Source organism: Eublepharis macularius, chromosome 8, assembly GCF_028583425.1.
Source record: "Eublepharis macularius isolate TG4126 chromosome 8, MPM_Emac_v1.0, whole genome shotgun sequence".
Lineage (NCBI taxonomy): Eukaryota > Metazoa > Chordata > Lepidosauria > Squamata > Eublepharidae > Eublepharis > Eublepharis macularius.
The window spans coordinates 74,456,381-74,468,979 of record NC_072797.1 but is presented as its reverse complement, the minus strand read 5'-3'; positions in this window follow the sequence as shown (position 1 = coordinate 74,468,979).

Genomic DNA, 12,599 nt, shown 5'->3' with positions numbered 1-12,599 from the left:
CTGTTTCCTCGATTCACCATTAAATGACGCATCACCACGTATCCACTCTTTAGAAAGATGCACACCCACAGTTTTCCTCTCTGTCCCTAAGGTTCCAAAATTTTTACACACTGAGCAACCTAACTTGCCGCCACTGAAAAATAACCAGTCATTTTTTTGGAGATGCTCATCCTTCTGCTCTACAGTCCAACAAGTGGGCCAGAAGCTCTCATTAACTGGAAAAGTGGAAATGCAATGGCTTGACTCGCTGGTCGTTGGATTTTAAAGTTCCAAACCCGGATTAGTGTCAGGAGATGTAGTGTCATCTGGTTTGCTTGATGATTCCCTTGATGTTGAGGGACAATCTTCAGCAACTGCAAATTTCACTGGGGCTCCAACAAAGTAGTTGGGAATACTCTTCATGGTTCAGACTGCGTATATAGATGAAAATAAAAAAGATGATTCTAAAAACAAACAAACCCCTTGGTGTCCCAGCACCAGCCAAGCAGCCTGGGAAAGAGGTCTGGTGGCTTCTGTATAGAGGTGGGCACTATCAAACAAAATTACTGATCAAGCTGATCGTGGATCCGCGCCGGCGACGACCCCAAATCACCGATCCACACTGATCATCTCCCGTTTCCGATCTGTGGATCGGATTGGGGAGTGGGAAGGTGGGTGGTGGCGGCGACCGCCAGGCACGGCGGGCACGGGGAGGCAGTGACGAGCAGCATGGGGAGGCACGGGGACATTCACACACACACTTAAAGCAGAGGGGGGAGTTTTTAACCCAGCAACAAGCTGCCTCCCCTCTGGGAGGGGACATTCACACACACACACACTTAGAGCAGGGGGGAGTTTTTAACCCGGCGACGAGCTGCCTCCCCTCAGGGAGGGGACGTTCACACACACACACACACACACTTAGAGCAGAGGGGGGGAGTTTTTAACCCATCCCTGCCTCTCCAAATAGAGAAAGAGAGAGAGACACCCCATCTACATGTTTCAGCCAGCTTTTAAAAAAAAAGCAGGGACAGAATCTTCCATTCCTCCCCTCCCAATTTTAAAAGCTAGCAGCCAGTCTTCCAAAAGCATATTTTAAACATACACACAGAGCCGTGAATGAGGTTTTCCCACAAAATACAGTGTTTTAAAAGCAGGTTAGAAACAGAGAGTAACAGACAGAAAAACAGCCATTCCTCCTACAAAGCCCCGTTTTTTAAAAAAGCAAAAAATGTTTGGAACACCCCCTTCCCCTTCCCTCCCCTGGGTCTCTTCTCCCAGCTGGTGCTGAGTGTGTTGCTGCTTCGTGGTTGGAAGGAAGCCCTGCTGATCAAGGGAAGCTGGGCTTCCATTCGGGTTTCCAGGGCGACAGAAGGAGGGCAAACACAGCTCAGGCATTCCCCTGGCTCCATTGCCCCAGGAATAGATTACTGGCACCTGATTGTCTGCATCCCCGATCAGATCCCGATGGCCCAAATCAAGCCCTGATGAAGGCACCCCCCCCCAAATGCTGGATTGGTCGCCATGGACAGCACCGATCTGCCAGGTCCCGATCGCACGAACGGCATTATCTTGGGTATTTTTCTATCGTAATGCTGATCGTACCCATCTCTCCTTCTGTACCTTGCACCTTTAACAGGTATGTTCTTGGGACTGCATGGAAATGGGAACGCTAACAATTTGAACAGTCAGCTCTAAAAAGTAAAGCAAAGTCAAAGTATTTGCATCACCATGCAATTGCCTAGTTAAGGCATGCAGCTGCACTGCAAGCTAAGCTACGCTGAGGTGGTCAGTAAGGATCTAGGGCCTTAAGGGGGAAAGCAAATGTCACAAAGAACTAGGTGCAGGGTTGTTTTAGCAGTCTGTGTGTATGCTCTCGCCCCTGTCGCATGAAGTGGCAACTGCCAGAGGGTATTAAAAACAAAGGCATTAAAGCACAGAGCTCTAAATGAAAATTAATGTTGCCAGCCCACACTGTACATCTGGCTGGGGAGGGGGGATATACAGTAACAGTGTGTATGCTTTTCTAGACAGATTAGAGCATGCATCTCAACAGAAAGTCATCAAAGCAGAGATTTTTAAGTAAAAAATTCCAGTTCACATAGCGGGGGAGGAATACAGTAACATTCAACAGTCAACAAAGCAAGTAGAATACCCCCCTCCCCCCCGGAGATACTCACACTGCTTGCAGTAGCAGGAGGATGGTCAGTGTTGGCAGTTGGCCACAGGGCCAGCTTCTGAGGGCACTGTGGGCCGCATTGATTGGCTTGCCAGCCGGGAGACCAGCCAGCGAAGGCCCGAGCATCCCAGCTGGCTGCGGGGCTGGCTTCAGAGGGTGCCATGGGCCATGGGCCACCTCGACCAGCTTGCAAGCTGGGAGGCCGGCCAGCACAGGCCAGAGCTTCGTGGGGCTGGCTTCGGAGGTTGCCGCAGGCCTGCGCTGGCCGGCCTCCTGGCTTGCAAGCCAGAAGGCTGGCCAGCACAGGCCCGAGTACCCTGGCTGGCTGCGGGGCCTACTCTGGAAGCCATCACCCCCATTCCCCCACCTCCCCCCTGCTGCCCCCCCAACTCACCAGGAGGTAATCCAGGTGAGTGCTCTCTATGCTGCTACTGCTGCTGCTGCTGCTGCTGCTGCGGGGAGGAAAAGGAATCGCTGAACATGTGGGCGGGGCCATCACCCACATGGTGGCCACCACCCACGTGATTTCAGAGCTACTGGAACAGTGTTCCGGAGCGTTACCCCCTGAACAATACCTATGTTTTTGTCAAATAGGGTCTGATTCCGCACACATTGAAAGTGCACTTTCAATGCACTTTATCAATTGTTTGAGGTGGATTTTTTGTTCCGCACACAAAAAAATCCGTTCCAAATGATCTGTAAAGAGGATTGGAAGTGCATTATCCAACGTGTGCGGAATCACTCAGGAACTGTTTGTAGACTTTTTACATGAAATAGACAATAATGATTTGATGATTTGTGGATTTATGGACTAAGAAGCTTGGACTTTAGAAAAAAAGGAGCCTTTATCTTTAACACAGGGTAAGAGAAAATTTGAAAATGATACTTAAATTTGTTGCAGGGAAAATTGGAAGCCTTCCTGTAGTTTATTTAGTTTGTCTTTTCTGTGTCTTTTTTTGTTCTATCCATATGTTTTGTTTTTGTTTTGTTTGTCTGTTAGTTGATTTTTTGTATGGTTAGTTTTTGTGTAACTGTATCTTCATGTTTTGTCTTTTTTACTAAATAAAACTCAATAAAATGATGTATTGAAAAGGGCATAACTTGAAAGATCAAATTATTGCAAATGCTGTATCAAAATAGAAGTATAAAATGCAAAATGCAATGTTAAGAATAAGGTCATAAATAGCATATTCAGAATGTAGATACAAAAACAATTGTCAAGTGCTGTGAAAGTACTGAAATAAATCAAGGATTATCAAGTGTAAGAATAAGGAACAGACAGAAACCCTCTACAAACCTATTTGGAATAATATCTTCCACAGAGATGGAACTAACAACTGTAAACTATGCTTAAACACTTCCTGGAAAAAGCTTCTGTACCATGTTCGCTTTTAACATTGCTTTGAAATATAAAAATTGAGAAACTAATTTCTTTTGTCCTAGGTCAGTTGTTCAAATTTGAATACTGTGAAAACAAACTAAAGAGTTTTCCATTTCTATTTTAATATTGTAAAAAGGGGGAGCTACTGAAACTAGCTCCTTACTCTTGCAAATGCACATAGAAATGAACCCAAATCTGGTGGCAGGCAGCCATATTTAGCAATGATATTTACTAGATTTTCTCATGCATTTCCCCCATTCTCATTCCTTTTTCTTTATTGTTTGTAAGTAAAAAAAGCTGGCTACATTTTCATTCCAACTGGGAAGAACCTATGACAGAGATTTTCAAATCCAAGCATCCTGGTATATGGCATGCTGGTCTCAAGGAACAAGCTAGCCTGTCCCACTCCCATTTTTACAATATCTGTCTTTAGACAGCCCTTCATCCTGATTTGGTGTCCCAGGCATGATCTCCCTGAGCTCCCCTCCTCACCACTCACTGTGGGTTCAGATCTCCTCCATGCCCAACCACAGTTCTGACAAATAAATCTGGAAACCCATCTCACACAACATCCTGTTTCAACAAATTCTATTACAGCAACTTGCCAGTTTCCCAGTGGCCCTACTGGCTTTATTATCTTATGCCATACTCTTCATGGAGGAGCTCACATTATATCATACGTTTTGATGGCATATGTCAGATTACACAGTTCCAAATACCACGAACAACAGAATCGACATGCTGCCTGTAGAAGAAAGCTATGGCCGGTTTGTTGCAATACATTATTTTCACCCAGCTGGTTGACCAAGAATTTGGGTGCTTAGTGACACATGAGCCATTAGTAGATTTCATGAACTTGATTCAACCTCATCCCTGTTCCATCTATACGTGCTCACCTGAGCCAATTTTAGTTCCAAAAGGCATGCTTTTTTACCTAAAAGATTATAATGTCTTCTAGGGACAATATATATCCTTTGATTGCACAGGCATCTTCCACTGAACTATGAGCTAGAGGCACAGCAACACTGCAATTTTAGGGTGGACTTGTCCAAATTCTAGCCATTTGCTATAACTGCCTGTTAGATAGGATAACCTGCAATATAGGGAAGGACATTTTTTTGTGTAGTATGTGTAGCTAATAGTTTAACCCATACAGGATATTCTGGTGTCTTCATTCCAGATATTACGATGAAGCCATCTAATGGGCTACTAGCTCTGCCAAAATTTGGACTTGGGACTTCCAGACTCACAGCTGATACGTTTAGCACAGGAAGACCCTTCCTCCCAGAAACTGAACAGGAAAGTTTGAATGTAAATAAACTTCTTTGTGACAACCCTGCACAGGAGGAGAAAGTAAAATGAACAAAAACATAGGCATTTAGTTTATATACACTCATTATCTTACACAAAAGCTTGACTATAATAATTGCATGCCACAGAGCAGAAAACACATACTTTGAATATCTATTTAGGATCTTACTACTATAGAACTGTAATGTATTCTCTCATTATTGTGCAGAATTTGTTATGAGCCTCCAAGGTAGCACTTTAACCGTCGTCCTTAAAACTGAAGAAATTGCCTATAAAATAACAAGATTATACAATCTGAAAATATGTATATAGTGTAAAAGTCCAGATAATTTAGAAAAAATCAACATACATGATTTCAAGCAAATGTCGAAGAGAATACAGTCTTTTCTGCTAAGGAAGCACTATATATTATTCCTGATCTTCATCTGATCTCTGATTTATACAAATGCCTCTCACCCTATACAAAATTTGCTTTCCTTTTCAATTTGGGGATGTTTATGCAGTTTCATCATCATTATTGCTTTGTGGTCCTGGTGTAAACATTGGCTTTCTGACAAGCACATTGCACTCTATGTAAATAGATATTGCCCTCATTAACTTTCTTAATTCAACCCATTACCGTTTGGGTGAATTCCTTGACACTCAAGTGAATAGGGCCACCAATGCTTACATGGATCATTATGTACTATCAGAATCCTCATGAATGTTGGGTTGTGAAGTGAATCTCAAAAAGAGCAATATGCTAGCAATGAAAGGCAAATTCAATAAGACATATTTCCACATCAAGGGTTGGATTTTCTCATTTTAATTTCAAAATCAACAGAAACATTACATCAAATACCCTACCCACTAATTCATAGTTACACTTTTATAAATATCTGCAATCCTAATCACAATCTTTCATTTATATATTAAAACTTTTTGTTCCACACAGTCCAAGGAGCAGAGAACCCCACATACCACCTGGAGCTCAAAAGCAGGACTGTGCATTCAGGTATACCCAAGCCAAAATTCAGGTATACCCAAGCCAAAATTACATTCAAAACTAGCTGGTATCTCTGGAGCGATGTTTGTAACAGCTGATAGTTAGGTAAATCTGGCCTTCACTCATGGCACATATTTTAAAAGGGAAAGGACCAAACTGGCCCTGAACTTACTATGCTGGGATTGTCACCTCTGGATGCTTCACTCCACCAACAGCAGCAGAGGCAGCTGAACATATCCTCTCAGCTGTAAAATGATGGGCAGGTTGGCAGGCTCCTGGACTCCCATGAGGCTTGGCTATTGTGGTAGCCATTTTCTCTCCTGCCACCAGAAGCTTTTTAATTATAAAAAATCAGCAATTCAATAGTGTTATGTCACTATAACAGTATAGCAATATGTGTATCATGTTCTCTAAATTCTCAGCTTTTTTTTTTATATAAAGTAAGTCTCTAGCTCCTACCTTTGTGGAGATATTTTTTATATCTCTGCATCAGAAGGGGATACCCAGGGAACTGGGTACTCATTTTACCAACCTCAGAAGGGTGGAAGGCTGAGTCAACCTTGAGCCAGCTACCTGAACCCAGCTTCCGCCAGGATCGATCTCAGGTCAGGAGCAGAGCTTGGACTGCAATACTGCAGCTTACCACTCTGTGCCATGGGGCTCTTAACGTAATTGTATAGATCAGGAAAAAAAACCGTTTGAAACCAAAAGCCCAATACAAGTAAGTATTATTATATTTTATAGATAATGTCTTTAAAAGTATAATGAAGGGGCCGTAGGGGAGAATATTTTGTCTTATATATTTTGTTAAATATAATTCTGATCTATACAACATAATTGTATAGATCAGAATTATATTTAACAAAATATATAAGAAAAAATATTCTTCCCTACGGCCCCTTCATTATACTTTTAAAGACATTGTCTATAAAATATAATAATACTTACTTGTATTGGGCTTTTGGTTTCAAACGTTTTTTTTAACATATGGTGATATAGTTAAAGCTCAGGGGAAATGGAAGTCCTGGCAAGATATTAGAGACAAAGGAATCAACATTCAATGGTTACTATATTATCAATCAGTTTCAAGATTAAAGAAGATTATCAACATGGAAAGTGAAGTTCAAAAAAATTGTACATAAATGCATTGTATTGTAGATACAGAATGAGAATAAGTTTTAAATGTAACCTTTTGAATATAAATGTATAAGGGAATAGATTTTGAGCAGAAACATTTTTTATTTTCTTATTATGAGATACATAATAGACTTTCCTTTTGTATTGTAATATATCATCTATCAAAGTATTTGTTAAAAGTTTGTTAAACTTCGTTATTTGTTAAAAGTTGTAATGGGTATCTAGAAGTGGTGATATATTCCAGATGCCATTATTCTTCTTGCCCTTCTGTTTATAAAACTATTATACAAATTTTCCATATACTATTTCCATATACTTTTTTCTGTGCAGATATATATTGTCACCTATGTGATATGTACAGTCTGAGGGTTCTGGCGAATAACACACAGACACCACCTCTTGGTTGGAATGACCACAACTTTTATTGATTACAGCTGTAAGGAGCATTGGCCAGGCATATGGGCAACAGATCCCTATTGGCATCAGCAGGCCCTAGTGCTGTCCGATGCATCACTCACCAGGTCACTTTGCTGGTCTTCCACGGCAAGCGTTTTTCCGCTGCCAGCCATGCTGGTCAGCCCTTGCCTTTCAATCCGCTGGGGTGAGCTGGTGTCATGGGGCTCAGTGAGGAAGAGGAAGCCTCGTGTAACCAGCCAAGCCAGCCCTGATGCAGCTGAAGCCGGTAATCAGGAGGAAAAGCTGCTGGCATATCAGAGTCCACAGCCAGCAGCTGAGCCAGCAGCCCCAACATCCTGCAGCCAAAACACCACGGGTGAAGCCCAGCTAGCAGTTACCCAAAGCCCTCAGTCAGCAGCTGAGCCAGCAGTACCAATGCCCTCCAGTTCCACCACCACTGGTGAAGCACTGCCAAGGATGCCCAAACCCCCAGCTTCACCCAGAGAGCGCCATAGACAGAAGCAGCAGATGGAGCTGCAGGAGAGGCAGCAAAGTGCACATCTCCTGGCCAGACGCCAGCTGCTTGTGGATAGCAATGAGGAAATAAGCACAGGGTAGCTCCCCAGCAGCTGGTTGCCAGCCCAGCTTACCTATAAAACCCTACCACAGACAACCAGGAAGCATGGAAGCAACATGTCGGAATCCTGTTCCTGCTGTGACCACTGTGCTGAGCCTTGCTCTGGCCTTGCCTTGCCGTGTGACCACCAGACTCTGCCTTGACCCTGCTTCTGGATAGACCTTGCTCTGACTGGTAACTGACCTATGGACCTCTTGACTTGGCTTCTGGCTTCTGTACTTTGGACTTGAAACTCTCACTTGGCTTTGAACTCGTGTACCGACCATGGACTGGACTCAGACTATCCTGCCTGTGCTGATCTGGCCCATGACAGCTGGCCCACTGCCCCGCTCACCCTTTTGGATCCAGCCCAATGCCTCAAAATTGCCACAGGATGAAAGCCAAAGGCTGAATAAAGTTGGATCCACCTTTCCCCAAGTGGTTCCCAACGTCAATGCCCAGAGGAAGGCAAAAAACCCCAAGAGGCCTGGCCAATTTGGCTCTTGTGGGAAAAAATTCCTTCCTGACTCATGCAGGTGACCTGGGAATCTCTGCCACAACCACCCAGGGGCCCAACTGTGTCCCCCTCATACTCTTCCACTTTTGCCTGAGTGTTGCCATTGTGCACCATGCTAGGGGGATGCCACCTGTACCTAGAACAAACAAATGTTAGTGCAGTCCTAGACACAGCCCAAGTGGCCTCAGACACCCAGCAGCTGGTGGCCTGTATGCGACTAGCTGACAGCCCCGCCACTGCTGCTGTGGAGGCTGCCTGAATTTGGAATGAGTGGGAGCCGTATTACCCTGCAGGAGCCACTCCACCTGCAAGCTTGCCTTCTGCCCTGGTGGGCAGCTTCCTGTTGGCTGATGGATACCCTAAGCCTGGACATCATTTGACATTGGTCTGCTATATGCCACCAGTTTCCACTATGACTTTGTTCTTGGGATTTTGAGTTCAAGAATAAAACAAGCCTGGAGCTACTGCTTGGGGAAAGGCGAGGTGAGGCATGCTAAGCCCATGGGTATGCTAAGCCCATAGTAAGTTTATAGAGGCCCTGCAGCACTCCTCCCATGAGCCTCTTGTATTCCTTAAGATTTAGGCTACCCTCATGATCGGAGGTCCTGAATTAAGGTTTATGGTCATGCATCAGCTGTTGCTGGAGAAAAACATGTGGACGTCACTCTCCACCTCTTCCATCTCAACCATGCCTCCACCTCCTCTTTGCACTCGGTACCAACACAGCCCGCAGGTAAATCTGCAAGGTTCTTTTATTAAAATAATCAAATTATAGTGAATATCTGTTATGACTGGAAGAAATGTTATCTTAAATCTTAGTAAATAAGAATAAAGAAAATGGATAATAAGGAACGTGGCTTATTTCCTAATAATTATTTCATAATCTTAACTGTGTTGCCAGCAAAACATTTTATAGAAGTGGTGACATATTCCAAATGCCATTATACTTCTTGCCCTTCTGTTTATAAAAATATTATACAAATTTTCCATATACTATTTCGAAATACATTTTTCTATGCAGATATAGATTACTAAAATAACCAAATTACAGTGAATAGCTGTTATGATAGGAAGAAACGTTATCTTAAATCTTTGTAAATAAGAATAAAGAAAACGGAAAATAAAGAACATGGCTTATTTCCTAATAATTATTTCATAATCTTAACTGTGTCGCCAGCAAATCATTTTATATCTTTTTAAAAGTAAAGATTTTATTTAAAAAGATAAAAGTTATAACAATAAAAAGTGCATAGAAACTTATGCAAGCACTATATTTGAATTTAATTTAAGCTAATAGAAAGATATATTTAGACTATATAACAGCACAACTATATTATATAATAGCTCTCATTCCCTGTCCTTAGTTGCTTATACCCAAACTTTAATGTCAATAATTTTTAATCAGTCATTCTTCCTGTAATTTATCATTGTAACGTAATTGCCTTAATTTATCTTAGTTTTAATCTAAGTAATCAAAGAAATCTTTCAATTTTTCCCAGCATTCCACTATTGGTCTTTTGGTGCACATAGGAAGTTAATTTAGCCATTGATGCATATTCATACATCTTGTCTATACACTCTAGCATGTCACAGCACAATCTGTTTTCCATTTCATTGCATATAGTACTCTTGCAGCAGTCACCATGTACTGGAAAAGGTCTCCCTGTTCTTTTGTAACATTATTCGTTAAAATGTTTAGTAGCACATTTTTCGGGTTTCACTCAAACCTGAGCTTGAAAATCTTCTGCATCTCTTCATGTATCCTTATCCAATATCTTTGTGCTTTCTTACATGTCCACCACATAGGATAAAATGTTGCATCCATGCATTGACATTTCCAACATTGTCCAATATAACCCTTATTAATTCTCGTGATGTCTTTGGGAATAGTACACCATCTAAAGAACATTTTGTACCAGTTTTCTTTTAACAGATCAGATTCAAGGTTCTGGTGTTAACATACAAAACCCTATGCGGACTGGGACTGGTGTATCTGCAGGACAGCCTCTCCCTGTATATTCCCTGCAAGACACACCAATTGGGCCAAAAACAGCTGTTGGTGGTTCCTGGCCCCAGAGAGGCCCACCTAGCCTCAACCAGAGCTTTCTTGGTCCTGGCTGCAACCTGGTGGAACTCTCTGTCTACGGAGACCAGGGCTTGGTCAGATTTGTTATCCTTTCACCGGGCCTGTAAACAGAGATGTTCTGCCAGGCATATGGTTGAGGCAGGGCCAGGCCACCACCAACCTGATAGGGAGGGAAGAGAACAATCTGAACCCTCCCCATTAGGTTATCCATCAGTCTGTTTCCACATTGCTTGAATTTAAATGTTTTAAATTGTTTGAATTTAAATGTTTTAAATTGCTTTTATGGAAATGTAATATTTATTGTGGCTTTTAAATGATGTGATCCACCCTGAGCCCACTTGTGGGGAGGGCAGAATAAAAATCTAAAATAATAATAATAACAACTGACAATCTGTAAATGTAATATCTTTAGTCCATATGTTATCCTTTTGCTTGAATCTGATTGATTCGTGGGGGTGGTTTCTCCAAAGTTTTTCATCCATTTATCATACAGTTTTTAACTTGCTCCATTTCTGTGTGGTATTGCAGTAAAATTCTAGAAATTTCCCCTAATAAATACTTCAGATCATCGCTTATTAATAATTCAAATTATGTATTTTCTCTTAAACTGCTGCCTTCTTTGAGTTTGTTCTTTGAACCGGTTTGATGATACATGAACCATGGAATATTTTCCCCAAACATTTTATATCTTCTATTAAAATGTAAATTTAATAAAGAGGGATAAGGGAAATAATAAAGAAAGAGGGAACTGGGGAAAGGAAATGGGAAGAGAGGGCAGAGAGGGGAAAAAAGAAGAAACCAAATCCCCCCCGAAACTAAAGAAAAAGAAAAAAGAATGTAAAAAAATGATTTACTTTGCAAATCTGAGGCCTTCCAGGCCACTGGTGGCCATGTGCCCACATAACTGCAACACTGCTAGTCCACTCCCTAAGGAATGTGGCGAGGGAGCTGCACTGGTGGCTGAGCCCAGCAACGCATGGTCAGGAAAGAATGCTTCTTAGCTGTCTTGACAATGCCAGAAGAATCCACCAATTGCAGGGGGCTGCAGTTGAGTGGCAGGGGAAAGTGTGTAGCCAGTTTGCGGGCTAGGCTGTGTTGGCAGTCGCCAACTGCCAATGCTACTCCCCTGCCCTGTTCACAGGGCAGAAAGACCTCCATGATTGGGCTTGCCGCATCCCAACAGAGGTGTCTGCCTCAAGAGGAGTCCTGCCTGATTTGGTGGAGTAATACTGAAGGGCACCTGCCTACCTGCTTGGCCAACCCTCATTTCTGACAAGGATGAGGCTGGCAGCTTGCTGGCAAGCTCATCTATCACCACCACTGCTCCAAAAAACATGCACCCCCTCCTTGAACAGTAAGACCAGAAAAGCAGTGGGATCTGATGCAGGTCACACCTGCAACCCCCAGCACATAGGACCAACCTCCCCCCAAGTCTCAGAGAGGCAGCTCCTTAGAGGCAAGCGGAGGGCAGGTTCTGAAACAAATGATGAAAATGCCTATTGGAAACAATAAGAGAGGCTGGAAGGCCCATTGGATATGATGGGAGTCACGAATGCCCACCAACTTGCAGTGGCTCAATTGAAATACATCACTGCATTGCGAAGATGTGTAGGGAATGTGGAGTGGAGTTTGAGAGCCATGCTATGGTGCCAGGATGATGACTCCAGAGTGGAATGATGGCTTCCAGGACCAGAGTAACTGCTTCGTGGGTTGTCATCTCAGAGGCACTAGTCATTCCACAGAAAGGCACAGAGGCACCTGGAGCCTCTTTGGGGCCACCCCATCTGTATCATCCCAGAACCAGAGACCATTCACTGGGGTGTGTGAAAGGGTACCTCCACGGGGAAGTGGAGAGGTGTCTACTGTCATGAACAGGCAAGCAAACAGACAGGTAGGGAGTAGGGATGTGCGTTTCGGCATTCAGAATGCCGAAAGAATGCCGAAATAAAAGTGTTTCGGCTTCTTTCAGGGAATGCCGAAACGTTTCGGGGAATGCCGAAACGTTTCGGGTA